Here is a 26541-nt window from a genome sequence, read left to right on the forward strand (position 1 = left end):
GCATATTAAATACACAACTGAAGCTTGGAATAATGTGTTTTTTGATACAAAGTTTGGGAATGCTCCTGCTGCGGTGATGGGCTTTGTGAAGAGTGTGATGCACCTGGTGGAAGCTGCAGTACTCCTACTGAAATACACTGGAAAGCCACAGTGTTGTGTTAGTCAAACAGGTTAAGTATAGCCTGGAATTTTCAGACTTAAAAGATAGGCAAAATGAAAAAGAAAAATGTTAATTTCAGTGTTTTCAATGAAAACCTTTCCTGTTCTTAGGTCATTCAACCTGTTTCATCCATACAAAAATCACTGTGCATGGTATGCAGAATGGAAGACATAAGAATAAAAAATAATTTTTTTGGCTAATATTAACAGATGTTAGCCCACATCATGTGACTTTCTGTAGCCTGATGTAATGCTCTGTGTTTAGGGTCAAGGAACAATGACCTGTCCTGGAGGAATTGCTCTTTTTTCCACAATGAACACAGTGAAGAAGCAGGGAAAATACTGGGGACTACTGGTAGGGTGATTTTCTGTTCCTCTCTTATATATTGTCCATTGAGGATGGAAATCCCCGTGCTGCATTTCTGTGGTGGTATGTGGGGGAGAGCAGGCAGGTGAGATGGAGGCGTCTGCTGTGCAGAAGGCTTTCATCCCATAGAGTGTCAGCATCTGCAGTGGCTTTACCTGGGCTCTGCTTTCTGTTGCAGTCTAGGGAGTTGCCAGGAGAGGAGGGGAGAATGGGGAAAAACAAAGTTAGATTTATAAAGCAGATTTGTCTCTTGAGTGAGGAGCAACGGGGATGTATCAGTGAAAGTACCATGCTTTGGCTATAGGGCTGTACATCCTCAACTGCATGTTAAAGATTAAGGGAAGTCTCCAACAGCCCTAACTGCCAGTCTCCCTGCATGTATTTCTGTGAACACTGGCTTATGCCACAGGTTCGGGTGATGCTGTTTCTTGTTTACACAACCACTGGCTTCTTGAAGCATCTGCCTTTTGCTCTCACCATGATTAAATTGTACAGGAAGAACATGTGTTTCTCAAATCTCCCTGCAGCCCTTTGGATATGACTGTTTTAAGTTTGACAAGGGGAGGCAAGGGTGCACATGAAAGTGTGCAGTTCTGAGTTTGTTCTTTTTGGTGCTTTCATATTGCAAAGATCAATAATTTACCTCCTGTCAGGTGAAACCAGGAGATTAGTTGCATTAATTTTTGAATGCTTTCATAGTGTGTGTAAATTGATCTTACCTTGCCGAAGTCATGTTTGCAACCCTGCCATAATTTGGTGGCAGGAGAGCTGAGCTGAGCTGTGCTGGCTAAATGTACGACTTAAAAAGCACTATATGTGAATAAACATAGCTGTTATAACAGGAGGCAGGGAATCATCAACAAACTGGTGGTTTGATGGGGCTGGGCACTGTTTTAGTTTAGGTTGCTTATTGGATTTTTCACCCAAGGTAATGTTTCATAGTTGTTTGTTGTTTTCTTCTCAAATACACCTTCTGCTCTTGGTTTTAGCTCATCATCTATACATACACCACAGAGCTTTAGGATTATTTCCAGTGCTCTCAAAATGGCCAGTCAGCCCTTACCCAGCTTTGCATGATTGCCAATGCTTCTTGTATATGACAGGGGTGCAGAAATGCTGTGCTAATGTTCGGGGGGCTATGTTTTCAGCTGAACCCAGAGCAAGTGATGCTGCTTGTCCTGGGCATCTTGGTGCAGTGGCACTGTGGTGGCTGAGGTACTGTGTGTGTTTGACCTGGTGAGCACTCAGTGGGTCTCAGTCTCCTCTTGCTTCTGCCTTGCTACCCAGTGCAGGGAAATGGTTTCGAGTGCCTCTGACTCCTCCCAGCTGGCTATCTGGCTCTCTGCATGTAGGTTTGGGCTCATCCAGTGGGCTCCTGGCACTGAGGAGCAGTCACTGTAGGAGGGAAGTGATGCCTGCCCAGCAGTATCTTTGTGTGGAGCGGAAGTCCTTCACAAAGGCATTTTTGCTCCATTATCCCTCTGCAAATGCTATGCTTGGTAGATATTATAGTGCCACCTAAAATGTTGCTTACTTACATTACCCTGAAAAAATGCTGGTGATAATCACCTACCAGCAGGCAGTGGTTCCCTCTGTGTTGAGAGGCATCAATTGCCTGCTGCAACACTGCTCCCCTCGACAGCACAGGAACTGCCCTTGGCCCACGGCACTGCTCTCTGTGCTACTGTGAATAGATATAATTCTCTGATCACATCTCTCATTTGTGCATTGATTTTGAACTAATGATGTGTTTGTGTGTGCATACCTGGGGGGGGGGAAAAAGGAAATACTAGAACTCCTCCTTCATTCTGGACTGTATAGCTCAGAGCTGCTGTGGAGGTACTGCATGTAGCACTGCTGCTGTGCCTGGGTTTTTATGAAGTCTTTGGAAAGATTTAATTAAAACTGTTTTCTCGACTTCATCTTCTGCAGAAATGGTCTTTTAGAGGGTCTACCCATGGGCTATTGTTTATCCAATTTAAGGTATTTAAATGCAGAATATTATTCTGGTGTATTTATTCTGTAGAAATCTAGGCTTAATTTTTTGCCTAAACAGTTTGGTGTTATGTGAAGGAGATGCAGTCCACGTTCTGCAACTGCTGTGAGAGGTGAGATTGAAATGAGTTTGACTGTCTTCTGCATTTTATCTAAAGCCTGCAGGTAACTTGGCCTTGTTGTGTCTGAACATCATAAGTATATATTATTTTTCTATTAAAACGTTTTCATACATATCACTGTCATTTATATTGTTCTGTATTTAACTAAAATATGTTTTCCTCCTTGATATTTTCTCTAGTTGTGGTCACTGTGCTTCTATTCAGTTTTTCTATACAAGCTATTCACTTAATCTCTAGTGCTTGCTTTCAGGGTTTGTTTATGAATTGAATATTGCGATGTTTCTAGGTGTTCCCACAAGTGCAACATGAAGGCTTACCTGTTGCATTTCCATTTCACCAGCACTCAGATTCCCCAAGTTTCTCAAATCACAGCTGACGATTCAGCCAAACCATGAAGTTACCTGTGCTGGTGATGAAAACATCATGCTGGTGATCAAAATTATCGATCTTTGCAATATGAAAGCACCAAATGAAAACACCCACTGCTCTCCTGTACTGGAAATCCCATTGACAGACTCGGTTACCCACAGCTCTTTTCCCCATACATCATCCCGGTTTCACAGACTCCTCTGCTTCAGGGAATTTCTCACCACAAACACAACTGACTTTCCCTACTGAAAATTGAGCCGCAGCAAATATCTTACATGGTCAATTCTGTTCACCCACAAAATATGACTGGCCCTTTTCCTCAGATCCCAGTCAATGCCTTCTCCTTTTAATTTGCTCTACTTTCTACCTTACACTTATTTATTTCTGCAACCATATTCCCAGGTCATTCCCTAGCCCTATTCAAAGGGATCGGGTTTGCATCTCCCCTGTGCAGGATGTCTCCAAAGTCAGCAGCTCTTTCTTTGGATAAAATGCAGTCCTTATATCTCTGCAGACCTTTTCCCTTGCCAGAAGATCATCCCGCTCAGACACTGTTGGCCTGGTCCAGCCTGCTCCCATCTCCCTGAGACCCTCTGTTCTTGCCAAACTCCGGCCCTTGGTGGGGTCCATCTCCCCTGAATGCAACCCTCTCAGCCAGGTGGACAGGTCCCAGGCAGACCCAGCTGCACACCCTGCAGGGAACTGACCAGAGCAACTCCTGGTATGTATCTGATTTTAAACTTGTATGCTTTTGAGTTACAATGCACAAGACCATACAATAGCTCCTATGCTTACAGTATAATTTCCCCCTATTAGTTTTACTTTCCTCCTATGGCGCCAGTCCTGTATTGTTATTCATTTTATGTATCCTTTATCATATTTGTCAGTAAGTCTCCAGCAGACACAAAGCAGCAGTGTTTGTTTGCAGCAGTACAGCTACCAGGGCTTGGCAAAATAGCAGTGTAAAATCATTTGCATTAGAGCTAATAAAGATAGCTGGAATGGGCCCCAAAATATGTTCAATAAACCAATAAGAGTGACTGCTGTTTATACTCCTACTTTAGTAAAACTAACTGGTTTTCATTCAATGTTTATAGTACTGTAATTGTGTGGTGTAGTATTTTACTGCAATTTAAAACTAATATAATGGTCAATGCCTGCCTTTAAATGCCGACAGTTTGCTAAATATTTCCGGTCTCATGCATCATGCATTTTATTTCCTCCATATAAGGGTAGGGTGAATGTCTCACCATGCAGTTCACTGTACCTCCTGGTAAATGCTGTTTCTTTTATTGTGGCCATTATAACTTTCACTTTGGAGAATAGAAGCATGTTGGGGTTTTTTTTGACCCCAATTATTGTTTTCCAGAAATCTTTTGGAGGATTAGAGAGATCATACTTTAGGAAAAGAAATATATGAATTAACCAATTAGTAGAATTACTTGGAAGTCTAGATGCTAACATGCTGCTGTAGCTTCCCTCTGCATTCCCCTCTAGCAAGTTCAGCTTATCTATCCCATGGAAATGATTTATTTAAAATAGAAGTGTCAGACCTTGAGACAATAATATCCTACCAAATCTAAATGTCTTGAAAATATGTGCTTATTCTGAAACATGCACATATTGGCTTCCATAAAAGAACATGCCTATTTTTTAGCTTGTTTGATGCACGCCAGCAATTTTTTACAAAGAGGATAACTGAGAGACATTCTTAATAATAATGACAAATAAATAACATCCCTTTCCCACAACACTTGACAATGCAAGGATGCTGTACAGGATTATTATAGGTAAAAATAACAGGCAGAATTTGCCTCTACACTGTGCCATACATGAAACAACAAATCAGTCCATACTAAGTTCATTTAGCCATATTTTACATCTTCTAGAACTGGAATTGTGTAGCCTACAAAACAATTTATATTTTATCTGTACCATCTAATTAATTAAATGGCCCCAGAGTACCAGACTCACAAATCTCGTTAATAGCTGAATACTGAAATAAAGGCTGTTCACCCCTACTAGAATAATATTTGCATATCTCCACCTGCGATGGGTAATAAGTACCTGCCACAAATCAGAATTATGAATTTTGCACGCCTAACAAAACCGCAGGGGAAATTATACCTCAGACATTCCATAATAATTGCAGCTAAGCTGTTTAGTGCCATCCACTTATTCTGCCTGAAGTGTTTAAAGCAGCAACAGTTGTAAATGAATTCAGGCACACATTCAAGAGAAAATGTTTTAAAAAGTTTTTCTGTCTTGCCATATGTAATTATCTTTATAGAAATGTTCATCTACAAGTTATAACATGCTCATATTTAAAATTGCAAATTAAAAAGTAAGCTCCTCCAATTTAAGTACCTTTTATAAAAGCATCTTTTAAAGTTTATTCTGATGATACAGGAAACAGTTTGGACCATGTTTATCCTATTGGTCTCCCAGAATTGGTGTTCTGGTCTATAAAGAACCACAGTGAGGGGCCTGATTTTCCAGTGCTTCTTTCCCCAATAACTAGCAATTCCTGGGGGAGAGTTAACTGTTAAAGCTTGGACAGAAATATACAGCAATGGAGATAGTCTTTCACTGGCCAGGGAATTGGGGCATTAAAGCAGGCAGCATGAGTTTCCAGTGATTTCTTTATTTTCATGACAGGAATGGAAACTGCATATGGAACAGAGCTGGGAAGGAAGAGACGTGAGATGCTAGTGGTCCCAGCTTCTGGATGGGAGTGTAATGGAATGATAATGCTCATAATGTAGTGGTTTGACTTCATGAGAGTCCAGAAGCTCTTTATAAGCACAGGTCCTGCTCAGTTACCCTCACTAGGACAAGTCTAGGAATTGGACTATGCTTTCCTTCGGGAACACAGGTTGCTCTGTGGATATGGTATCAATCCATCCTCTGTGTGTGTATCTGCTACTTGTGGCATTGTGTGACAATTCTCACTTTATCAACAGAAGCACAGAGACCAGGGCACAGGCAGTGTTTTGAAGCCTTAGCAGCACATGGTGCATGTTCCACCTGTCTCCAGGTGAAGATACGGAGACACGGGACAGCACCTGTCCCTGGTCCCAGACTGCCTCTCTGCAGGATCTGACAGGGGACAGGTCTTTGCTACTGCAAACATGAGGGATTAGGCAGCAGACTGGTGGTGACAGCCCTGCTGTCTCTCGTGATATGCATGCATGAATCGTTATATTACAGACTTTAGAGAAGGCAGCAGACCAACAAAAATAACTCATCCTTCACTCTGGTTCTCACTCAACACTTGGTGTTTTATAAAGGGCTGCGCTTTCCCTTTCTGCAGCAGAAGTAAACAGAGTCAAAACTGCAGTCTGAACTGTATTTGTGATCACTGAAATCAGCTTATAATTTTAAAGCTAGTCTTCTGATTTTGGGGTCTTTTCTCTCAGTAATGCACAGCATGGGCAAGCCTGGGTACGCCTAGGCTGAAGGTGGCAGTACCCTGGAGGAAAGGGAGACACAGGGGAACTCCATTTGTATCAGATGAGTAGGGCAGATACAGCCCAAAAGAAGGCACTAGATGGCAGGTGCAGAACAAAATGTCCCTAAGGAAACCATGTCCTGGAAATGGGCTGGCAGTGTGGGTAAGCATTCAAATGCACACATTTGTAGACAACCAAGCTCACCTGAAGGTCGGGTTTATGTTATTTTAACACCAGTCACTGCAGCCTTACAACATGCAAATATAACATCGTTAAAATGCTTGCTGTCCCTCCAGAGGAGGAGCAGGAGAAGCTAGGAGAGGATTGCTCCTGCAGAGGCAATGGTACCCTATGCCAAGACCTGCCAGTGGCACACAGACCCTAGGGAAAGAGGCCCTAGGGCACTGCAGTTCCTGTGCCTATAAACATCCCCATCTGTATGCCACAAGGGTAGCAGTCATTTTGCCAATGTTTTTAATAAAGGATTAAAAAAAAAAAATTAGGATCTATATATATTCAAAAGGAAGGGGCACAGTGCAGCAAGTCACAAGATGATGATTAAGTCAGGTTGTCTGATTCTGCCTAGAATGACAGCAGTGAGTCTAAGAGTTTAGGAAAATAGCTGAGAGCCTATTACCATGATGAAGAGTAGCTTAAAACTTCATTTCATATTTTAGCGGACTAATAGATGAGGTCACTATGGATTTTTTTTTCATATTACATAAAATGGCTATAGAAACTGAACCATAATATCTTACTAACTTACACATTAGCCCAGGGCAATAAAGATGTTTTTATTGGAGGCAGATTTCATGAAAATTTGTTCGGTTTTATCTCTGAATACTGAACTATGCTGAAGGCATTTAAGTATCCTGTTGGGACACTGTCCTGGAAAGCAGTAACTCTCAAAAGGACAGTGAGGTCATTGGAAAAGCTCTATTTTCTGCCAGAGGATCCTGCCCTTTCTCCTCTGTTCATCTGCCATTCTTTTGCCTGAGCTACGAACAGAGGCCAAATCACACTCTCAGACTGCAATCCCTGCTTGCTCTCTGATGGATTCAGATCTGGAACCAGCCAAACATGTCTGAAAGGGAGGCCCTGGTCCTCCTGCCTGTTTTGTTAAGTTTTGCTAAGTCTTCCTTCCTCTCTTTCTGCCAGCAGTGCAGGATCCTCTGTCTCTCCAGCAAGGTTGCAGGTTTGCTCTTCAGTTCTCATCTCTTACCTGCACCATTCCCCAAACCAGCAGGCTGGTCCCCTGCTGTAAATTGCCACTTTTCCCATCTTGTCTGGAAACAATTAAAATGTTTACCCCAACTTCCTCCATCTTATCTCGTCTTTTCACAGAACCCTTTTCTCTTACCCTGACAAATGTAGATCCAGTTCCTGCTATCCATCCAGAGCATTGTGACAGCCATCCCTTCCCCAACAGCTTGCGCTGTCCAGGCTGCCTCCCTCTGTGCAATACCTCCTTGCTAATTCCCTTGATTTCACAGATAACGTAATCTGCTTGTCATCTTCCACCCATCATCCATCACTTGGTATCAACCTGTGACTGTCTCTTGGCTCTTACTGTCATTACAGGAGGGTTACATTTTCTATCAAGTGCTTCATGTCTTTTCCTCCTATTCCTGCACTTTCTGTCCCTTCAGTTGGCAGTGATACCTCATAAACCTGGCTTCTAGCTGTGATTCATCACTGCGTGTTTGTAGTTTGTATGTTTGGAGGACTGTTGGCAGTTCAGGGGTTCTCTCTTCCCCACAAGTGATCCCTGCTCTCTCACAGACACTCACTTTGTTTTCCAGTTCCATTCTTGTAGAAGTTCAAATACATACAGAAAGTGGAAGAGTATCCCTTCGCTAGAGCCAAAGACTTTATAATCTATGCTAGTAGCTAATAACCTCAGGAAATGCTAATTTACTGCTATGTAAATGCAGCAGTGTATGGTCTTAGCAGCAGTGTTACTTGGGCTTAGCCCCCTTCCAGCTGTATTCGTATCAGCTGGTCTCTGTCTGAAAGGCAGATGAGGAGTTGGCATTAGTGGTTTCTTTCCAGAAACTATTATGCAGAGAATAATCTCTGATTGATGAGGTCGTGCCCCACTACCTTACAAAGAAACACATGTGTCTCTCCTAGATTTAAACCTAAGGCCATACTTGGCAATCAGTCAGCAGTTTCTCATTGATTATGACTGGCAGGGATTTTTATTATGCTTATTTTTTATTTTATTTCCTTCATTTATCTAAATCTACCAAATATTTCTGTTTAATCTTTCAATCTATAAAAAGTACAGATTTCATCTTATGTGATGCTTTAAGTATGTATGATAAAAAAATGGTTTTTTCTTGCATTTTCCATTCATATTGTAATTTTTTGTTCAAGCTTAAGCAGTTCACGTTTCATTAAAAAACCCCACACTATTCATATTTCTTTCATCCCTTATAAGATGGTAAAAGCAATGTTGCTTTGATGAAATTTGGCAGGTAAGAGGATGTGGTTGAATCATCTCAAACCCCTGGAGTTTTGGACCTCCAGCTATTATGGTAGAGAAGCTATGAGTATTCAAAAATTGGTCCTTTGTTTGCACTGCATTTCCAAGCCATCTGTAGCACACAAAAGCCACAGCTCTCTTTATAGTTCAGAATGAATATTTAAAAGTTCAGTTTTAGATTTTATTTGTAGCACTTCAAATCTCTCTATCCCATCTGTCTTGTGTCTCAGAGCAGTTACATTCGACCATACTAGGCAATGTCAGTACTTGGTCTTACAACTGGAAGTAAACCCTAGTTCTCTTCCCTTTGGTATCATAAAGTATGCACATGTATGATCAGGATCTGCATAGAGGACTGATAGCATATGGTTTTATGCACTAAATTATTATGTAAGTATTAATAAGCAGCTGCAAATATCGAGTCGTCCAGTCTGAAACTTGCTGTATGCTTCTGTAGGGTGGCAGAAAACACCAGCAACTGCGTAAGTGCTGCTGGTTCTGGATAGTGTAGCATGGCACCCTGGAGTGGCTGGCAGCATCCATCCCAAACTGGGCTGGCCCTACATTGTGAAGCTGTCCTTGGACCCACACGCTGAGCCTCGGCTTTCATAACATGGCTGAGAAGTGACAAACACTCTGAAGAAAAGAGAAGGCACAAGGATATGTTTCAGGATGAGGATACTCATGTCAGCTGGTGTGGAGGAGGCCATAGGGAAAGGGGTTGGAACTGCTCACTTCAGCTGGTGTTGGCGTATGCATTCATATAGATTCCTATATATATGCCTCTTTATTTCATGGAAAATTTAGTAAGAAGCACAGAGCTTCCTTAAATTACAGGAAAATAACTCCTCATCGTCTGCTTGTATCAGATTCAGTATTTTGTATCTAAACCTCAGCTGCATCTGACAACAACGTGCAATTTTTTTCTCTGCTATGTTTAATCAGATACCTGAAGTCACCTTTTCTGAATCAGTGGTGTGAAAAGAGAAGCAATGTATCTTTCAGAAAAAAGTGAAAATCATCTACCTCTCATAAAGGCATTCTTCAGTTCTGGTAAATTGTTCATTCTTTCTTTTTATTCTGTGCCCTTTCCTGAGTTTTAGTGGGATGTTTGTTAGACTCTTTAGGTGTAAATGAATCATTTCCCTTAATGGAGTTCTTCTCTTTAATATTATATTAGTATAGAACTATATAAGTTTATATATATATATATATATATATATGTATGTGTATATGTGTGTATTGCCATCTTTTTCTGGAAAAATGAGCAAAATATGTATGTTAACACGTTTCACTATGAAAAACTTCTCTGTCTCGACAAGGTCTTAAATACAGCAAGCATGTTGCAATTCACCATGAAAAATCTGTCCTAAGGGTTATGTTGTCTTCATATGAAATGAAATGAGTAAATGAATGAAGACTATGGTATCCTGAAGTGAGGTCCGGGGAATAACTGAAAGAATGGAGCTTGTAAAGCCAACAGTTTATGTTCTTAAGGATATCTTATATATCATCATCTCATCAAATAAACTTAGGGTAAGAATTTTTCAGGTTAGTATATTTTTACTATTTAATAAAATTAAAAATATTTATTTTAGAATACATGCAATTCTGACATATTTGGTAGCATCACAGAATATTCTGAGTTGGAAGGGACCCACACGAACCATAGATTCTTACAGTTATTTAGATAGATCGTTAAAGAAAGCTGTGTGCAAGTCTAGTAGGCACATGTTTTCATTCTTACTCAGGTCGTCCATGAGGCCAGATTCTTGCTTTTCCAAAGATAAGCACTTTGTATAGTATCTTAATTAACTTTCTCACTGAACTGTGAAGATTTATACCACTTTAAAGAACAAATGGAGCAATGAAGAAAGTAATACATTTTTTCTGAACTGAATAAATCAGAGGGAATAAACTGTTGCTTCTGGTAGCACTGCCTCTGACACAGAGCTCTGAACCTCACTGGGAGTCGTAGGTGTGCTTCATGGCTGCATTCGCATGAAAATAAGGGGTGTTTTTGCAGTGGTGGGTTGTGTCTTTTCCTAATGAAAGGCAGCCCTACCTTCTGGCTTTGCATTTACTTACATTTTCCTGTATGAGTTTTTTTCTTAGGCTTTAAAATAACGAACTTCTTTTTTGCACAGACCTCTGTCATCTCCTGCTAGTGCTCCCTGGAGAACAGACGGTCACAAAAGTGAACTGTGTTTCTGGCTGCATATAATGTCCGACTCCTGAGTCCATGAACTGCCCATACAACCATTCCTGTTGCTTCAAACAAGTAGTCCAAAGTAAGTATGAGAATTTGACTTTAAATGTTGTTTTGGATATTTTTTATTTGGGCAGCTTTTGTCTGGTATCGCTTAATGAGAGGCCGAAAAACAGAGAGAAGTAAAGTCATATAATGTGCCTAAAGCACTTTTTACTGAGATCAGTTCAGCTTACATGGCTGCAGTAGTGTCATGGGCATGAGCAGGTGACACATGCTTAGAACTTCTTGGGGCTGGGAGAGGATTCTGCTGGAGTTAAGAAAGGCATGATAAAGGCATTTATTGACGCTAAATTCTTTCTTGTCAATAGTTATCTAAATGTTCCACCTCACTGTACTTTTGTACGGAAATGGGAAGTAAGCTTTGATCTTCAGATTTTAAAATCTAACCTATAAAGAATTTTGAGGAAAGGTGAAAAAAAAATAATTCATCTACTGGTTTCCTTTACTTTGGGAAATGAGTGGGGAAAAAAGAAGGAATTTATGGAAGATGGGAATCAAGGCTCTTCTGGCTGATGCCCTGAGTTACTTTGCTAAAGACAGAGCTTGCAGAGTGTTGTTTGCTAACATGGGCTAGCCACAGTTAACTGGATATCAGGGTTTTGCAAAACTCTTCAAGTGAGGCAAATAGTCAAAAGAAAGAAAAAATGTCACCAATTTCCCTGTAATAAAGTCTCTAAGTAGATAACATAATGGAACCTCAGACCATGTCTTATGAAGGAAAAATATTTAAAACCAAAGACAACAAAAAAGTCTTTCTCTGGGGAGCTCTGTACCCTTTAGTCTCCAGCTGACCTATCTTGCCCTGTTGGAAAGGCCCGAGCTCCCCAGCGAGCTGCCAGAGCTCTGGAAGCATCTGGCAGCTTTTGGTCTGACTAATACTTAGAAGTCTCTAGGGCTGTCTATAGTCTCAAGAAATATATAATTTTTCATTTATTCTTTTATAAAGCTTTTGTTCCTTCTACAGAGATGTGTGGCTGATCCATTGTAAATCTTTGTTCTACATGGTAGTTTTAATCCTTTTGCTTTGTGTATATAAAAAGCTACAACTTTCCTGTGCTTTGCTCATCTTTATCCTCAGCAGTGAAGTTCTTTCCACAACAGAAAGTCAGTAGGGTGGAATGGCTGCTCCTGCCCAGCTGCTGCCTGCCCATTTGTGCAGCTGTCCAGACCTGTTCTCCTTTTTCTGCTCCATAGTGCATTTAAATATCAAGGTGGGGTTGGTTCTAATCCAGGATTTCTTAAAATGGGAACCTGGAGTTAGTGTGCTGAAGCTTTGACTGGTCTCAAAAAAACTTCCTCACAGTCTGAATTTCACAAGAGGTTGTTTTTTGGGCATCTCAAGCGTTGATTTAGGAAGTTTTAGACATCCAGATTTTGGATCTGGCCCCGCCATCCTGCAGGTACACAGTGAGACTACAAGCTGTAATCTCTCTAAGCAGAAAGATGTTGGAATAGGGTTCATCTCATCCAAGTGTATGTGTGCTCCCCTCTCCTGCCTTGCACACCAGGAACAAGCAGACAATAGCAGTGTTTTGCACTGAGTTCATGCTGTCTGATTGCATAATCCAGCTGCTTCAGTGTAAATCGAAAAAGATTTTGAAAATGTGCAGATGTCAAGTGCTGACAGAAAAAGCATTTAAAAATACAGGAACTCAGATTCTAAGAGAACATATAACCTGAATTTTTCAATTAATTCCACCTGTTTTGTCCTCCCCTTCAAAAAGTGAGATCTGGGGCTGCTGTGTGGCTGGGCTAAAAAAACCAGCACACGTCTCCAAGGGCTTACTGAAGTAATGTTTCTTTTAACATGAACTAGTGTAACCTAGGGACCACTTTCTTTAGGACAACTAATTCTGAAATATTCAGCAAACTTTCACTGTCAAATATGTTGCATTTAGTGCCATTTAATATCAAGGAGTGAGACCAGTTAGAGTGAGAGGAGAAAGATGGCTGTCTGTTAAATCCCAAACCCTATGAGGCAACTGCTTTTCCTGCCCAGCCATCAGCACTGCAGTGCTTCAGGGAGGAGGAGAGCTGTGGAGAATGAGGTAGAACATATTTTGGCTGTTCCTCCAGCCTGGCCCAGAGCATCCCTGCCCCCAGCTTGAGGAATGTGCTCCTCAGGAAGAGGATGGGCAGGAGTTTGGGTCCGGCTGGGCCATAGCTACAGAATAGGGTTGAACTCGGCATTCTGTCAGGCTGGCACGTGCTCACTCTGAGTGTGCAATTGCACTTCGAGCCTGGTGTGGTCTGTGCTAAAGGCTGGAAGAGGAGCAGCTGAAATAGAGACACCAAGGGCAAGGATGAAAGTCCTCATTCCAGAGTATTTGTGTATTTATTTTTTTACCCGCTATAATTTGTGAATGGCCAGGTCAGGTCAGAAATGCCCTTCTGTGCAGCACGGCTGGAGCAACAGTCTGGGTCCAGCCCTCTCTGGTGTTGCCAGCCTACCTCTTTTCCTTATCCTCCATTGGGAAGTTCTATAGGTCATCTCAAAATGAAGAGGATAAAAAAGGTACATTTGAAGTCACAGCATTAGGGTGCAAAATAACTAGAGGATTTGATATATTTTTATTTTTTATTAAATTTTTCCTTTCATAGGCTGATGACCATTTGGTGCCCTGTAGCTGAAGTTTAAATAAATATTCATGTAAATTTTGAAAAATAATAAATTTTGAAAAAGCCAGTGGGGGGTTGGTTGGTAGTGATGATGATGATTAATGCTGAAAACAAGAACATGCGCTCAAACCACATGTGTGATTTTCGTAGGTCAGTTTAGGAAGTTGCAGAGAAGGAGGATATTCAAATATTCACTTGTTTTTGTAAACCCAAAGAGATTTTTAGATCACATATTCACTGAACTTCCAGAATTCTATCAGGCTGCATGTATGCACTTGTTAGTCCTTAAACTAGTGAGATGTCATTAAAACATTCATTGACACAGCCAGTGTCTACGTTAGCTAGACCTTCAATATTACTAATTCAGGTCTTCCTGCATTTGCATGCAGCACCTCAACTACAAGGCTTTAATGCTGTTCTCTGTTTTGTTCTGCTGTCAGGTATTCAGCTCTAGTGTCTTCTCCACTGAAGAATTTCTGTATTTCTACTCTGAATGCAATCTGTTTTGTATGCTTGTGAACTAGCTCTAGGACTTGAAAAAAACTATTTTATATTCTGCACTGGTTAATTTTTCATTTCTCTGGCACCTTGGTGAAAAGTAGTCAACACAGTTAACAATATACATTGTGCAACAATAAATATTTTATTGGATATATAATCTACACAATTTACAAGTTTGATTTTTCTCTGGGAGTTTGAATAAATCCATAATTTTGAATACTTGGTGGAACCTCATTTTTTATAGTATACTACTCTATAATCACTGTAAAATGTATGATTTGGTTTTTAATGGGAACTATAGACATTACCTTCGTTTTTTCCTAACATTGCTAAACTCTAATAAAGCTATTTTATAGGGAGAGTAGTCTGGAAAAAGAAATATGGAGGTTTCATCCTGGGAACTTTATATAATTTATATGCTAGTAAATTATAGTGTATTCCTTACACAAGATAACATTAAGGAGTTCCTTCTTTAAAATACATCTAAATACTTGTATATCTAGTTTATATATGAATTTATTTTGCTGTTGTTTGGTTTTGTTGTGTTTTTTCATTTATTCTGGTGGAATGAACAGATTTCTTTATATATGTCTAGCTTGTGGTTCCTATCCTTCTCTTAAGCCCATTGTAATTAAGGAAAAAATTCTGTTCTTTTCTGCTCTAGCATTTCCAGTCTACACCTACAGGTTTATGTTTCTGTTCATGGTTTCATATACAGGAATGCAGCGATGGAGATTATTTGGTTTCTTTATATATTAATAGATTAGGCTTTTACTGTTGCACACACGTAGAAACTATACTTGATCCAGGAGACAAAAAGATAAATTACTCTGTATGCAGGGTATTGAATTCCTATCACTATATTGTGATATATTAATTCTTCTTTAATGCATTTATCCTCACTGTGTGCCTGTGAGATAGGGAGTCTAAGTCATAGTTGTCTCAAAGATTGGGGATTAAGCCACAAAAAGACCCAAAGCAACTCAACTGAGGCTGCACAGGATGTTTGTAGCAGAATAGTGAGAGATCACAGCTCTGAGTGGCAATGTTAAGTACAGGATCACCCCCCCTCTGTTCCAAGGCTTCAGTTCTTGCCTCAGAAGCTATGCTTTCATTTTGTTTAAATAAAATTCCATTTGAAATAAGCCAGCAGTTCTAAATGCAAGTATCGTAGTCTGCAAGACAACTAAGGGATTTTAAATACGATGTTATTAAGAATGTGATTCCCCACCGTTTTCCCCTGTTACTTTTATCTTTCTGGAACTATTGACCAAGTCTCTTGATGGAGCACAACAACATTAGTGCCTATTTGAATATAAACAAGATTATGAAAAGAAGATGTAGCAGCTGATGATTGTGGATGGGTTTCAAGTACATAGGAAGAAAAATATTTTCATGTCCTCCAAAGGACCAACAAAAAAAGGAGAAAATAAACAATGCCTACCAGAGCAAAGTTACCCAGCATAGCTGGCTACATTTAGGATGGTGAATACTTTCCAGAGAGGGAAAATGGAAGCTCAGGTGCTCAAACAGTTTGAAATGAGACTGGCAAATGTGTTCAGAAAACAATTTGTGATTAAAGCGTGTCTGTTCTGATTCTAATGTTTGTTTCTGTGAAAGAAACTCATTTTTGGTAATGCATTTGTTCCAAAACCGGTAGCCTAAATATTGATGCATGTTTGCAAAATTGTGCAGTAGGTGCACAGATTAGCTCAAGGTTCAGAATTCCCTTGGGTAACAGGAACTATCAGTTGTGTCTCCCAGATGAAGATAAATGTGTTTTCTGTTGACAAAACAGTCATCTTTATTCTTGTAATGGAGGACTTTAATACTGCTTTTTTTAAATGTCCTCCACCTTCCCAATATCTTTCTTTTCCACCTTATCTGCTCTCAAAAACTCAAGATGAAGTAACCTTACTGCACATAAACACTTCTTGAAGTTTCATTAACCTCCTCCAGCCTCTTTGTGTGCACTTAGTGACTAGAAGATCTTTACAACCACTTTAAAAGTGATTATTGTTCTGGCAGTACCCTCCACAAGGCTTGCTGTCTTGCCATTGAACTGAATGGGCTGTGCACAGGACAGTATCTTGTGTTTTAGCTGGGAACAGTAAGCCACAGATAAAGGAATTCAATCATCTTGTTGTGCTAAGTGGAGCAATTTCTTTGATTTTAGACCTATGGATCTTTGTGTAAAACTCCTTCTGTATTTTCTTCTTCCTTTAATATCTACCTTTTTTGTTTCTAATCATCCTTATCCAGTTCTTCCTTTTCCTTGTTAAAGATATAGCTGTAACTAGGCTGCCCCTTGCTTATCATCAGCAAACCCACCTTTCAGAAGGATCTATCTTTTTTCCATGTCTGAAGTCAGTAAGATTTAGCCTTGTCATCCTTTATGAGAGTCCCATCATTGACTATAACCCCGTGGTTGACTGCTGTGTTATGCAGAACTAGGCAGGCTGCAAGGATGTCAGATGTGGTATTGAGTCTGTGCTTTGACAATTGGAAAAGACACTGAGAATGAGATTTCACAATCCCAGAAGACCTTTGAGTGATCAATGAATTCTGAGTAAGTGAACTAGTAAGTGAACTTCTGCTGGTATGAGGACAAAATCAAATTAGATCCATTAGCTGTTTCTGTCCTGGATAGCCACTGTTGCCTAGAAATTATACAATAAAAAAGTAACTAAATCGGATGTATGAGACAGGGGATCAATGATGTGTTAGAATAAATGAAATATAGCAGTAAATCAAGCACCTAAAGTATAAACCATATTGTAAAAATTTTGACAATAAAGAGACAGTTTTCTATTTACAATATTCACAAAAATTAGTACTCAGCAGAGTGAGTAATAAATCTTGTTCAAAGTTTGTTTAGTAAACTAGTAATGTTATAAGACTGAGCTTTGATACATTCATAAGATACAGGCTCATCATGTTACAAGGCAGCATTCTGATGTGAAAATGCTTGTCTCATTATTAATAATTGACAGAGCACATGATGTTATTCACTACAGGAGCCTATTAACTGAGCACTGGTAGCAGGATATAGTTGCTTATGTATATTCCTGCTACAGCAGGAATAGTCTGTCCCTAAGTGTAAAATAAAAGGCATTAACTAATCTATGTAGTTTCCATTCAGTTCTTTGGACAGTGTCCACCTGCCACAGAGTAGATTAATGTGGTCAATGTGGAGAACAACTTCTCAAAGTCCGTACCATACCTTGAAGCTTCTCAACTGTCCAAAATTTTGCATTTAAGAAGGGAATTGCTGCTGAAGTGGGGCCACTGACTACAACTAGTGTTTATTAATTTCTATGAATATTAAAGAGAACATCCACCAAGGATCAAAGCTGCTTGTGATTGGCCATGTGCCTGTGTTCTGTGATGTTCACCACTTTCTTCCCCCTCTGCCTGACATGCCAATGAACATGGGTCATTGAAAGAGGCAGCTGAGTAGGATCTGGTGATAGCTATGACTTGAGAAAGTGGAAGTCATAATTCATCACTCAAATCTGAATTAACAGCTTCACCCACATCCTAAGTTATTATGTAGAGAGGTAAGAACCAGAAAATTCTTTTTTTGTTTGTTTTGTTTTCTTCCTTTAAGAGAAAGAAATTATATTCAAAGCTTATAACTCTAAGGTCCTTAATGGGTTTGCAATTAGTCTGCAATTGTTCTTGTTTCTTCAGGGACAAGAAAGCCTAAAATATCCTGGTTTGTCATTAAAATTATCAGATTTATAGAACCAGTATTTTGTAGTCAGTGTAGCCTGTTCTCCCAAGTGGCAGGCAATATTGATGACATGTCTGCAAAAGGTGGGTTAGATGGTCCAAACTGCTGAACAGTAGCAAGGGTACTGATGTCAGTGAAACGGAGCGTTCTGTGCTAGAGCAGAGCTTGGAAAGGGATGTGATCTTTTCACCTTGGGAGAGGAAGCAGAATGTTGTTTTCTCATTCAGGTTAATCTTATTTATAAAATGCTAACTTTATATCAGTTAAGTTGCAAGATGAAATTTTTTCCTAATAATAAATCAGCAAATGACTTGTAGATATACTGAGTTACAGCATCTATGGCATGTCATTAGGATGTAGCAAATGGTCCCTAGATGCTGTATTATATTCAGACCAAACCTATTCTTCTCTTCTTAATTAGCAACTAAAAGATAAATAATTTTGCTGTCATTGCAGCACAGTAACAACTAGGGCAAGGCAATGACCAGTAAGCTTTGCCCTAAATCCTGTAGCAATAAATGTTCAAACAAAAAAATCTCCCCACCCCCACTTCTTACTTTGATTTATTAACTTGAGATGAATGATTTTGCTGTCAAAGTCTGTCAGTGCCATGCAATGAAAATAAAATCGGTGGCAGTGCCTCGTGTATGAAGCCACTCATAGTATCTAGCCTTAAATATTAGCACTGAAGCTCCAACTCTAGCCTGCTCCCCACCCCCATTCATTAGCTTTCTAAATCCTCCTGTCTTTGTGGAATCACTGCAGCAAGTTGAAAATGATATATGTAATGAAAACCCCTGTCTGCCTAGTGCAGAGAGGGTGGAGAAAAAGACTTTGCTTAACAGTCACTGCTGTGCTGATTCCAGCAATGATTAGTGCAGACTTTGTTAGAGAAGCTCAAGAGCAGAATATTAAGGCACAAAAGGGAAACTCATTGTTTCTAAAGATTTGTATCTGCCTGGCTGGTTTTGTTTCCTTTTTGGGCACTATGACAAAATGCACTTAGATAATTTAGTGGGAAAGAAATGCATATGTCTTTGAGGCTTTGTTATAATTTGGGTCTATTTTCAATCTTGTGCTATAAATACAATATTATCTTTTCAGTATGGGTACCTGATGAGCAAGAAACCATACAGTTTCTGCTTCAAGTGCAGACAGAGGCAAAGGGAATGACACTGCATCATATTGCAGTCCAGTTCAACTCAGTAAATTGTGGGTATGGGCAAAAATATCAACAGATAAATATTTCTGAGTTTTTGTTAACTATGTACACACAACAAGATGTTGGCTATTTAAAAAAATATTTCATAATTTTCTGCATGACACACAAAAGATTTGATTTCTCAGAAGCACTGGATTTCACAGTGCTGATGTAAGTCAATGACAGTGTGGGTGTTTGGCATCTCTGATGCCAAGCTATAGTTGTACCTGGTAAGTCAGGGTAAGGAACCTGGATATTTAATAATCCTGTGCATAATAGAGGACTCAAGCACATTCTACCTCATAACGTGAAACAAAATCTGTCTCATAACTATACAACAGTGGTTATTTTCTTGATGGGAATGTAAATTTATTATAGTCCAGATGTAGCAGAACCTAAAAGACCAGCAATGCAACTTTAGGCCTTGAAGCTCTATGGCCATCCCTTTGCTTTCAATGAATCTATATACAAGCTGTTGTTGCTCAGGCACAGAAGGCTTGAGATGTTTGCATTCATGCATACACCACCACATTCTTCCTTCAGGTGTCTGGACAAAATTTCATTTGTTTCTGAAGCTCTTTTATGTCACTGGACTGTAGAATATGTCTTGGAGACAGATGTTGTTCTTAACTGTTGGACTTTATAGTCAGATTGTGTTGTTAAAGATGCTTTTTAATTGACTTGGTATTTATCCCATGTACAGCGTATAATTCAACTGTTGTTTGTATCCTGGTATACCTTGAGGTGCCCATGGAGATAAAAGCTTGTTTAATACCCAACATGCTGGAAATTTGTATTATGAAAAAGTCCTTGCCCTGAAGAGTTCTATAATTTTCAACTAACATGATGTGAAAAACAGGAGGAAGGAAAATGGAAAGCATGGGGAAGTGAAATGAGTTGCCCAAGTTCTTTCAGCTGGTTTCCAGCTTGTAATCCAGTCCCTGAGCAATGAATCACACTGCTTACCAAAGGCCAATTTGTGAAGGAATGAGCTCCTACTGCGAAGCAACAGGCTAGTACATGCCTATTGACTTCCCTGCCAGATCTTCCCAGTCTTGGCTCTATGCTGTGCTTTGCTACTCAGCACAATGTCCAAAAACATTCACAGCATAGCTCAGGCAGCAACAGACTTGGAGAAAGCCACAGATTATGCTTTTGTGTGTGTGTGTTCTGGATGCATGTATACAAACTCCTCAGGATGGCAGAATATTACAAACAGCTACAACTACATTTGATTAATGTCTTTCTCAAAATCCACTTTGAAAAACAGCCTCAGGTATTAAAATGATCGACATGTAGTGCTAATCAGAATGATGCATATTTTTAGGATACAAGAACTCTGGGCTAACAGTTCTGAGTCTAGAAGTGCTTACTTTTTTTCATAATCAAAGATACACTTTTCCTTCTGCAATCTTAGCATCAGACTTCCTGAACCCACTGGGCTCCTGTCGGGGTTTATGGTCATATATTACTGAAGAACAGTGGTCTTCTCCTTTTAAATTGAGCAAATATGGAGATATTCTTACTTTCAAGTTCTGTGCCTTTTAAGCTATTGTGATGCTTAGTAGAGATTCCTTTAAAAAGATTCATTCTTGCTGAAGTTTGCTTTCTTTCCTATTATGATTCCTTCATTGCATATATTAGATACTGAATTTGAGTGAAAACATCAAAAATGTGTTTATGCCAAATGCTCTCAAGTTCTGAATCCTATATTCTGTGGATCGTAGGATGTGCTGCTCTGTTGTCTTTTACTTTTCTCCCCTGACAATTTTATTTAAAAATAGCCAGAGAGAAACAGACGAGAGCGTAACAAAAGGTCCACACTGTACCATATCCCCTCCTCCAGCCCTAAGTCCCTTGTTCTAACAGAACTCCTTTCCTTTCCCCTTTGATTTGCACAAATCTACCTTCAGAATTTTTCAAACATTGCAGTGCATTAAACACTACAGCAGATGGTGCTTTTTGACGATGCCTTTCTACATGAAGCAACATTTTGTAGTGTATGCTGCATTATCAAAAAATCAAACATGTAATTATGCAAATATGTATGCCTTTATAATAATCAAGTTTTATTGTAAATGGTTGATGCACATCAATTTGATCCTGTAGTGCTGCTTTAAGTGCAGTTTAAGTGGCTTTTCAGTGTACCCAGAGGCAACACAAATGCATCTCTGGAATATTAATAAAATCCTGAATCTTTGAGACACCAACTGGTACAGCATTGCTTATACTGATTGAAACTAAATGCTAATCCTTTCCTTTATTTAAAAAAAAAGTACCCTTTGTTATTTAAAACACTGATATTAGTGCAATATAAAGGGCCATTTTATTTTAAATTGTATTGTAGTGTAGTTGTTAAAATAATGCCTAATCATACTGTATTCAGATTCTACAATGTAAATTTGATGAGACAAGAATCTAATAATTTTACAGGCATGAATACAGAGATGTAGATTAATATGTCCAGTTTTTATCTTTCTGTAAATTTATTAAGGAAATATCTGTTTTTATATTTCAATCCTGAATGTTGCAGCTTCCAAGTAACCAATTCCTGAATGTTGGCTAGAGATGGTTTTGCTTGCTTGTGAAATTCAGTGAGCTAGATACTCGTGGAAAAAAAAAATCAGCAAGGATTTTGACATCCATAATGAAGTGTATACTTTATTACTGATCTGATCCTGGCTTTTATACATCGGTTAACTTCATTGGTCTAATGACAGCCGTCTCTCTGAATGCACACATACAAATTCTGCTGTGGTTCGAGTCAGCAGATGGGCTGTGGATACAGATAAACCAAGACTGTAAATTATGTTTTGCCTGTTTGTTCCTCCTGTTCCGAAAGCAGGGCATGAAAGGAGGAGATTGCGCTGCTCACTGAGAGAAAGCAGTAGATATGCCATGTCCCCCTTACCCGTTCCAATAGGCTGGGTGTTTATTTTTGGGGGTTGCTATGAACAGAAGCTCTGTCAACCTGGACTTTCCTCAAAACTAATTTCCTGTAAACTTTGTGAAGCTTTATAAGTTGAACTTTCACTCTGTAAAATTTTTGCCTTCCTTTTGGATCTCTGTTTACGATTTACCTTCCTCACCATCTCTTTGTCTTGCAATTTTTTTTTTCAGGGTGCTGGTTGTTGTCTCTCTGCCCTTTGTCCTTCCCCTGCCTCTTTCAAAGCTATTTTTTGATTCCTCTCTGTGCTTGTCTGTTACTCCCCTTTGCTTTTTCCCCCTCACAGATTTTGCCTCCTCTGTCAGCCTTCTGCTCCTCAGATTTTTTTCCAAATGTTTCTCTCAGTTTCCCCATTTGGTTCCTTAGTCCTTCCACACGTGTGTATTTCCTAGCTCCCATTCTGCTTTCCACATTCCCCTTCCAGGTTTTACTCTGTCTGATTTCTGTGTTTATCTTTTTTATTTTCTCCCTGCTTTTCTCAATTGAGATTGGTTTAAAATATTGCAGGAAAAGCTGCTCTTGTGAAATTTCATCCATATTGCTCTCGGAGCAGCTGCTGTCCTGGCACTTCCAATACTGAATCGAACCTGAGCCTAGGGGATAGGAGGTCCTTAAAGGATCAAAGCTCAGCTTCAGAATACTACCCAAAACATTGGCAAGCAGAATATGAATATAAAACCACAGGTGATAGCAACTGAAACCTCTTCCCACAGTTTTGGCATGATCTGGTATTTTAAGAGGGGGTGGCTGGTTTGGGGTTTTGGTTGTTTTTTTTTTCTTTCCTGAAATAAGGGATTTCCGTCTCCTCTCATTTAGCATTCTTGTGACTCCGAACGAGGGAACAGACATCATGCATTTAGAGAAGGCCCTAGGGCCCCCAAAATTTTTGGTACATTTTCACTTTTTTTCTTAACATATAAGCTCACATAAATACTAAGTTTTGAAAAGCTATCACAAGAAAATTCTGTGTTAATAAACTTTCTGCTCTTCCTGAGGCAGCAGATTACTTAAAGTAATCAGAGATCCTGAAAAACAACTGAGGGAATTTTCTAACCTGAAAAAAGCTCTTCAGGAACTTCAAATTAATAGAAACATTTTCATAAAATTATAAAGTTGAAAGACTTAAAGGAATAAATTTGTAAAATAAATTACTCCTGCCCTTAACTTAATTCTCATGTATGCAAATGTGAAAGCAAAATTTATTACCAACACAATGAAAATTGCTGAGTTACCGTTTTTATCAGCTATGAACACTGAGAACTCTTCTTTTTAGCACTATATTTTTTCTCATTATCTTAAATGACATTTATGGTAAAGCTACTCGCTTTTGAAAAAGTAGGCCTTTATATATAAATCCTGTATGTCTGTAGCACTGAATCAGAGAAGCTGCCTGAGTTAACTTATTTGATTATTCACAGAAGAAACCACCCAGGCTCCTGAAGTTCAATGAGCAAATGGTTTTTCCGTAAATCTGTTTGTATGTGAAAAATCTGTAAGTACTATTACCTTTGGATTGCATTTAATATTCAGAAACCTAACAATACCCTGCTCTACTTCTGATTTTGATTTCAGTTGCATGGCATTTCAATCTTAATTTAAACACAATAATAATGAAATCTACATCCAATATCTTGATTTCATTTGTAAAGCCGTCTAGATGGCCACACAATTTGGTAGGTTTTTTTCTTAAAGGTTCTGTATTGGAAATGCTTCAGACATGCTTTGCCTGGGTCTTCTGTGGGGCAAACTCTTAATTAAAAGAGCATAGTATTTGACTGTGATTTTGCACTGCTGAAAAAAAAAACATAGATAAAACTATAATTTCATAAATGGCAGTTTGAAATATTTTATTAAAGATCTGTGAACTTGCCAGACAAATTACAAAAGATCTGAAAAAATATTCTTAATGGAGTAAGGCTTGATATATATACTTTAAAACTATGAAATGATAGGCAACATTCTGTCTTCAAAGAGAAGTTTGAAACTCATGGTCAATTAATACAGTATTTCATAAGATATTTGTCTTTCCAGGCTGCATCAGTTACATAACAGTGAATAAACCATGACTAAAATAACAGCTCAGCAATTGTCTGGTGTTTTGTTCTAGATATGCAAACATCTGATTACTGGTGTGGCTAGCAATCCTATAGAAATCCTTATGCAAGCAAAGAAGTTTGGTTCAGGCACAAGGGATTTTACTTCCAGCTTATATCCAGTGGTGTATAGGTTGTCCATATCTCTTGGTTTACTTTCAAATGTGTTTCCAGACTTTATCCTCTATTCTACTTTCTCTGGTGGTCTATATTAGACTGCAATTACATCTTAAGTTACAGATCTTGAAAGGAGTGTGAACAAGGTCTTAATGTGGTTAGAGATTGCAGAACCAAAACATTTAAAGGCTTCAAAACCCTCATGAGCTCCCATTCCCTGCTTTGCACAGTGAAAATCAGCTCATCACTTTGCGGTGAAGGTATCTGGTACCTTCCCAGGAAATACTCCTCAATGTTTCAGTTGCTGAATTCCTCACAAGACCTTCAAATGAACACCCATTCTCATTATGATTTCTTCTGGTTGGCTGAAATGCTTTACCTGAAATGCTTTAGCTCTGACCATTTATGATTCTGTTTACTCTTTTAGGGATAACTTATCTGAATGCAAAACCTAAGATGTGTCAGTGCAGGTGTTTTTACATGAAGGTGGCTGGCTTAATGATTGCATTGAAAATAAATATATCTTCATGATACTCTGTAGAGAAAAAAAGGTAAATACAGACTGTTTATGTTTTATTTTTTAATGAATCCTGCTAAAAACCCCTGAGATCAGCTCAGTTGGTTAGAGCATGGTGCTAACAACACCAAGGTTGTGGCTTTGATCCCCGTATGGACCATTCACTTAAGAGTTGTACTCGATGATCCTTGTGGGTCCCTTCCAACTCAGAATATTCTGTGATATTCTGTGGTGTGATGGCAGCCGTGTAATATACTTTACAAGAGGACCAAAGAATATACCTACCTTGGGGTGGCTAAGTTAGCCAGAACTGTCAATGAAATGTTAAATAATTAAATTGTTTTAGCTATTACTTGTAAGTGAGTGCTGGTTTTAATTGCACTTTAATAATGCCATGCCCTTTATAACCAAAATTAATGTTTTCTGTCTCTCTGTTTTTGAAGTACATGTCAGTTTAATTAAACTATTAATGGTAGACGGATTTTTAAGTACTTTATATTCTTCATTAAATTGTATCTGTTCAACAAGCATAAACAGGAAAATAGACTCAGTTAGAAGCAGATTCACGTTCTGCCTGATAAATCATTCATCATCAGATAAGATGATGAGGCATGCTTGTTTTTTTGTAGGCTCACAATGATAAACAAATCCACTTTTATATTGTAATATTTATTGAGTTCATAGAAAAATAAACAAGACTGTTCACTTTTCATATCAACAACAGGCCTGAAAGCTGCTGTTTGCATTTATGACTGGTCAGTCAAGCAATATCTTGATGCTCTGAGGGTCAATCTTAGTTCATTTTGTCTGAGGTGCTTGTTAGCAGAGCATTTCTCTGGTCTAAGATATAGTTCTTTCAGGGCCATTCAACTACAGTAATAATGAATATTTCTACTGTTCCTGCTGTGTTACCCAATTGTGTCTGGAAAGAATTAAAATATCTTTTGATTTGGCAGAAATGATATATTTATAATGCAAATGTTGAGTAAGTCTCAGTCCTTGTAGGATCCATTGCAGAATCCATTGCAGGAAGGCTGATGAAAACAATTTTTTTAAGATTGTACAAGACAAAATTATGGCAAAGTCATTTCTTGTCCTTTGGTGAAGTCCGCAAGTGCTAGTGGGCTGTTAATGGGCTAACAGGCTGAAATTAGGAAACACTGCAGCAACTGCTTGTGATACATTCCTGTGCATATTATACGGGCAGACAAAGATGTAACTGGTTATAATAGAGACAACAAATGTCCTTCCTTTGTGTGGCAGATCAATCAATAGCTAGGCATGTGATCTTGTTCACTATTATGTTAGTAATGAAACCTTCTTGTGATGTGACAACTGTGGAATAACATTTGGTCACAAAGCTGGTGTTAACAAGCACAACTGGCACTCTGGTAATTAGACTGATTTCTGGTCTACTTTCACAGATTGTCGATAAATGCAGTAAACAACAGGCTGCTTTCTTTCAGAAGAAGTTATATGAAGTTGTCATCCATTTGATGGTATGTACTGTACTCTCCATCTTTTATCAGATTCTGGCAAGGTGGAGATGTACAATATATTTCTCGATAAAATAATGTTTCACAGCA

At 39.0% G+C, this 26541-nt stretch overlaps 2 long non-coding RNA genes across 2 annotated transcripts in view; both read left to right on the forward strand.

Annotated features, from left to right (window-relative positions):
* The first annotated feature begins 279 nt into the window (after positions 1-279).
* LOC127478336 (uncharacterized) lies at positions 280-9993 on the forward strand. The gene is made up of 3 exons (XR_007907191.1): positions 280-514; positions 3527-3733; positions 9898-9993. It is a non-coding gene; the product is annotated as an uncharacterized LOC127478336 (long non-coding RNA).
* Positions 9994-10282: 289 nt separating this feature from the next.
* LOC127478323 (uncharacterized) overlaps positions 10283-26541 on the forward strand; it is a 72581-nt gene continuing 56322 nt past the window's right edge. The window contains exons 1-2 of the long non-coding RNA XR_007907183.1: positions 10283-10488; positions 11100-11243. This is a non-coding gene — a long non-coding RNA (uncharacterized LOC127478323). The remainder of the gene's footprint in view (positions 10489-11099; positions 11244-26541) is intronic.

Source organism: Manacus candei, unplaced genomic scaffold (assembly GCF_025592945.1).
Source record: "Manacus candei isolate 608988 ecotype Guabito, Panama unplaced genomic scaffold, ASM2559294v1 h1tg000005l, whole genome shotgun sequence".
Taxonomy (NCBI): domain Eukaryota; kingdom Metazoa; phylum Chordata; class Aves; order Passeriformes; family Pipridae; genus Manacus; species Manacus candei.